The following is a 6,390-nucleotide window of genomic DNA, read 5'->3' as shown; positions in this document are numbered from 1 at the left end:
TTCAGATTTCATCGTCGGCCAAGTGCAGACTGAATAAAATTCTGGGGGGATTTAGCATAGTCAAGAAAAGCCAACCCACAAGCAGCGCCGCCTACGCGCATTACGAAAGAATCCCGGTGCGACAACTGGGCTGGGACAGAGAGGGCCACTGCAAGCACGGCGTTCGCACAGAGTGGAATAAGCCTTCCTTTCAGTTTTATCCGAGTGCAGTATTTTATCTTGAACAGAGATAACTCCCGTGCCGGGAGCAGACATTACAGAACTCTTGAAAAAAAAATAAAGCTCTTCGCGGATGATTGTATAATATATGAAGAAATTAACAGTTCCCGTGCCCAAGAATCTTTAGAAACAGTGTTAGCCACACTACAAACACGGTGTATGGAAGGGCAGATAACAAATAATTAAAAAAAAAACGTCGCAATAAATGTCATCCGAAAAAAAAGACTAAGATTATTTACTTACCACATCGATGGTCATGCTCTGTCAGAAGTTTCCAGGCATAATTATTTGGGAATAATAATTACATCTAACCTCAAATGAAATGAACATGTCACATACATCGAAAAAAAAAAAGGCTATGAAAAAGCTCGGTTACCTGAGACGGAGGTAGGAAATGCCACACATGACATGAAGCTTCTCGCATATAAGACATTTATCAGACCATCATTAGAATGCGAGCTCTGAGGTTGTTTGAGCCCCTATACTCCGTCTAACATTAAAAAGCTAGGAAAGGTCCAAAGAAAATACATTCGATTTCTCTGTAATTGTTACAACTGGCCGATGTCACCTTCATTTCTTCTTCAAAGAACGGAACTCGAAATATTGTAAACGATGTAATACAGAAGGATTGAGACATATTTATTTGCTTTTTCATGTTAACTGTTGGCAATCATAAATCATTGTATGTTAAACAAGCATCTGAACGTGACATGCGCTCCTCTCATTCTAAAAAAAGCTGTAAACTGCATAAATCGCACTGATGCATTCAAAAACTCATTTTCACCCAGAACAATCCATGACTGTAATCATTTACCAGCCAATATTCTAGAATGCATGTAATACAGTCAATTTATTTCTAAATTCACAGAGGAACTGGTCTTAACTATGCGTACGTGTTTCGTTTTTTAAAATATTTCTTGTAGTGATTCTCATCATCATCATCAGTCTATATTATGTCCACTGCAGATCGCCTCTCTCTGCGATCTCCAATTACCCCTCTCTTGCGCTAGGTGATTCCAACTTGCGCCTGCAAATTTCCAACTTCATCATTGTCACTTTCTGTTATGTAACTATGCCTTTGTGATGCTATATGTCGAATTTCTGTTTGGCCAATGACAATTGTGTACGTCCATTCCTGCTTAAGGCCTGGTACCCAAGGCTAGCAGTACAGAATAAATAAAAATGAATAAATAAATAAATAAATAAATAAATAAATAAATAAATAAATAAATAATAAATAAATAAATAAATAAATAAATAAGCAGAACCGCCATAGTCACCCTTGATACCGAGATTTTTTGTTTGTTTTTAGTTTTTGATGCATAATATTACAAACACGCGGGACATATTTTTTATTATAGTTCATTGCCCAGCTCAGAGGTACTTCATATATTTTACAGGATTATAGGATATAGCAATTGGTTTTAAAGGTAAGAATGCTGGCGTGACGGACAAATTTGGCCCACTTGAAATCAGGCCATTGAAATTAAAATTTACAAAATATTTTTTCTGAATTTTAAATGCATAAATAGCAATGAAACAGTCTACCTAACAAGGAACAACAGTACTATAGTTTTATTCCTGAAAATCAAAACGTTAGTCGGCAGAGTGTCGTGAAATCTTAAGAGGAAGCTTGGGGACTCTATCTAAATACGGGGGAAGGAGAAATTCATTTTATCGGCAACCACTGCACCGATTTTGATGAAGTTTGTTGCATTCAAAAGAAGAAAAGTAAAATAAAAAGGGGAGATAGAAGCAGATTTTTATCTAGGCCGTGCATTTTGGTAAAAATAGTTTTGAAACTGCAAAATAAAACAAAACAAAAAGGATCAAATTTGCAACTCCGTAACTCCTACAATAACATGCGATATCCCAATTCTGTGAACTGCACCTAATAATACATCTCTAAGGCGAACAAAGCTCACGTATTATACACTGCTCTGAAACGTACCACTAATTTGTGAGTAAGACTTTTTACGTAGGCTTTGTAAAAAAAAAAAGTTTCATGCAATAAAGTCAAAAGTCAAATTTGTCAACTTTAGACGCTCTAATCGATGCCGTTTAGTGAATTGCGATATCTATCGTGGCGCAAATGTATGTACTCGGGCTTCAACTTTTTTTAACCTTACCAATTTTTGGAAAATTTTCCAAAAATTTACAGGTCCTAAATCAACATTCTGGATTCATAGAACGACAAAAATTCAACTTTTTTTTTTGTTCTGTCAAATTCAAATAATTTTATTCAAATCGGTCCAGGGGTTCTATCATAAAACCGTTTCTTCGTTTTACAATACAAGTGGTTGAATACAGGACATCGAAATAGGCACCGAGCTAAAATACCAAATGCCGCCTGATTATTGGCCTATGCCCCTTAGTGGGTACGAGCTATGATAGAGATTCATCATCATCATAAAGCAGCTTTGCCCTTTACATTAGGTATGGAAGCACCAGCGTCATTGCCAGGGCACGGGCGGCACGCTCCGTTCTCGCGAGCAGGCAGAAGAGGACGCCATGGGACGCTGCCTCCGTGAACGACTGCTCCTCTTGCTGGTCGCGGCCACCCACAAGCCCCACAACGTCTCGGCGAAACGAGCTGGTGAACGACGGTCTGATCTGGCGGTCAGCTGGCTTCACCCTCCGGCGCAGTTCGTGGTTCCGTGCACAGTCCGCGAGCGAGGCTTCGACGGCGAACAGCAGGCGGCCGTCGTCAAGGCGCACAACGAGTACCGCAGCCTCGTCGCCAAAGGAGAGCTGCCAGACTTCGAATCCGCGGCAGACATGTGCGAGACCACGTGGGACCCAGGTGAGCAAATACGCCTCCTCACGATGAGGTGTGTAGTTTTACACGCGCCAGCCTCACTGGTCGCCATGCGCGATTGGAATTAACTTTCTGCACGTCTATGTGCTCTTAAAAAGAGTCTCTGCGGGCGTTGCGTGACCGTTATTGCGTTGTTCCTACGGTAAATATTGTACAAAAAAGCCAATATATTCTTATTTCACCAAGAATAATTAAAAATTACATTATTAATTAGTAATACGTTTCCCAAACAATTAACAAATAAAAACTTGTCCCAGCGTATTAGAAAGGCTACCATGTGCTTCGCGTTAAATGTTCCGCGCAGAATCAGAATTTTGAGGTATCCGACTCAGCGTAGGAAAAATAATGCGTTGGTCTGCGTCCAATTATTTACGCTAATGAAGCGATATAAATTTAAAGTTGACTTCAGAGGTTGCTGTGACCGACCAACCGAACATCTTAATAACTTCTTCATTGAGGTTTTACATACCAAAGCTAAATTTACGTGACAACTGTCGCTCGAAGAGGCTGTGTGTGCGGAGGATAATGATATCACCCGGACTAATGCCTAACGTTCTCCATGGAACGTACACAGACCTGGCGGAAGTGGCGCAGTCGTACGTGGAACAGTGCGCGCCTCAGAAGGAAGTCCTGCAGGCACGTGACTTCATCGAGCAGGGCCAGAACCTGTGCCTCCAGACGCTGCCGGGCACCGCCAACGACACGGGATTCGAGGCCTGCGTCGCCGCCTGGTTCAGCGAGCATGCCGGCTGCTCTAAAAGAATCATCGAGTCGTACAGAAACATCAGCGGCCGAGATGAAGCCTCCTGCGAACATTTCACCCAGGTGGGTGGGAGTCAGCCCCTGTTAGAAGGGCAGATTTCGTGTATCATCAAGGGGCATTGGAGAAGAATATTGGAAATTATGCCGCGTTAGTAAAGTACCTTTATGCAATAGCAAAAACGCTGTTTTGTTGTTTAAGCAATCTTGATAAGCCATAAAACGCGGATACAGAAGATGGTGACGTCGACACCTCGAAATTCCGGCACCATCTGCCGTATACTGATATCATGCGTTTTTACAACGTCTGTTTCGTGTACAGTTTATATTGTCAATGGACAGGTAAAGATCACATGACATTTTAAAGGAAACGGAATCAACTTAGACATTTCCAAGAACTGTCCGGTTATAAAGCGGGCGAAGTACAATAAAAGCTCTTCAAATTCAAGATCTGGTCATGGATCAGGTGGAGGGATCGTTTAGAGGGGCACAAAAGATAATATTAGATTGAACTAAACTTGTGGGTTGCCCACCGCAAACACCACTTCGGCCATTATTAGGGTGAGCGAAGGCTCGGTAACTTACAAAGAACAGAACACGAAGGACGAGTGGTGGCACCAACTCAAACTTCTCGCACCAGCCCTCCTACATGTCATGAATTTTTACAGCGTCTGTTAAGTGGGCTACTATCTATAGACGGAGGAGGATAATTAAAAAAACTAAATGATGGGGTTTCACGTGCCAAAACTTACGATATGATTATGAGGCACGTCGTAGTGTGGGACTCCGGAAATTTGGACCACCTGGGGTTCTTTAACGTGCACCTAAATCTAAGTAAACGGGTGTTTTCGCACTTCGCCCCCATCGAAATGCGGCCGCCGTGGCCGGGATTCGATCCCGCGACCTCGTGCTCAGCAGCCCAACACCGTGGCCACTCAGCAACTACGGCGGTTACGGAGGAGGATAGGACGCTCTACGTTTTTTTAGTAATGCCGCTTTAGAAAATGGTACAGCACGCCGAAGTAAATGCTTACGTTGGCTGTCCTCATCTGTTCAGCTCGTCTGGTCCCGGAGTCAGTACGTCGGCTGCGGCTTCGCGCTCGTCGAGTCCAGCGACGGCGTCACGCGCAACCTGTACGCGTGCAACTACGACGAGCCGGGCAACCATCCGGGCACGGCCGTCTACGTGCCGGGTCCCGCAGTGCTCGTCCTGCCCCAGGTACACGACCTGCGTCGCCGAGCTGGGCTTGTGCCGCGCCGACCATCTGACCGCCGACAAGCCAGCCGAGGACACGGGTCCTACCAAAGGCCCAAAGAGTGGCCACGGTGACGTCACCATCGGGTCCCGCCAGACTTTGGCGTTAATGGTGTCTTCGTCTGTGCTAGCGGCGCTGGTGGGCTCGGCAGTGCTGTCGTGACAGAGCTGCTGCGCGGTTTCTCAAACACGAGCCCAGTGACTGCGCCGTGGCGGTAAACATCGTCCACGCAAGCGGCCAATGCGGCGCCGTGTGCTGCGGCGAACGCCTATTTCTTCTTTGCACTGATTTTATAAGACCATTTATGATGGAAGAATGCTTCCTTTATAGCTCTTCTTGTTTTTTATATATGCGCGTAAATAAAACTTGTTTTGTAGTGGTATTTCTTTGTACCAGCGATGCCATTTAAAGCATTTAGGCTGATTGACCAGACGATTAGTGAAGTTTCGCTCGCTTCTGCACATACTCGGCACCATTTTAATTGGTAAATTGCAAGCACCAAGCAATAACGACCGACTTTCTTATATACTCAGGAGCATTGCACCCTCGATGATGGATTGGATGTCGACACACCCTATTTGCATCCTTACTTTATCTGAAAAAAGAAATCGGGCCATTTGGGTGCATTCGTTAGCAAAACAGCATTCTTTTATTCCCTATACTGCCATTCCCTTTTTGCCTCTGGCTTCAGTTGTTTCTGATCGGTGGTGTTTATCAGCTGCCTATCATCAGCACATCTTAGCGCATCAGCCAATCGCAGTTCTTCAGGCTCATATTGTTTCTGATATAGCATCGGGCCTGGCGCAATATTGTGCGATGCAAGTAATGAACTGTTCCATGCAGTATCGGTTGGAACAAGCATTCGCACGAACATGTGGAGAAATATGCTAGTGATAAAAGCACAGCATTTATTGTGGTGGCGACACGCCCCAGTCGTGAAGTGGAAAGACGACTACTTTGTCCTCATCTCACCTTGCTGTCTTTCATATCTTATTGCTAGCTTCGCCTAAATTGTTTCACCTTAGTGCTGATTTATTAACTGAAGCACTGAAGAAAGTGGGGTCACCCTATCAGAGCAGTTAGAGGCGCTACTGCAATCTTAAGGCACTGTATTATCCACCGTTATTTTGTCGAAGGAATGGTGGGGAAGTATCATTTACGAAAACGTTTTATTTTCACTGGGGAAAAAAACTAACCTTTCCGACTGGTGATCAGTAGGTCCTCCGTTCGAATCCAGGCTGCACGTTTTTCTTTTTTCTATTTTTCCGGTACTTTTTTAATACCAGTCTCGGAGAACCTAACACGATTGCTTCGGTGGGCGTCCCAAAGACTAGGGGA

The sequence above is a fragment of the Dermacentor silvarum genome, chromosome 3 (assembly GCF_013339745.2).
Source record: "Dermacentor silvarum isolate Dsil-2018 chromosome 3, BIME_Dsil_1.4, whole genome shotgun sequence".
Taxonomy (NCBI): domain Eukaryota; kingdom Metazoa; phylum Arthropoda; class Arachnida; order Ixodida; family Ixodidae; genus Dermacentor; species Dermacentor silvarum.
The sequence above is the reverse complement of the archived record's forward strand: the minus strand, read 5'-3'. Positions refer to the sequence as shown.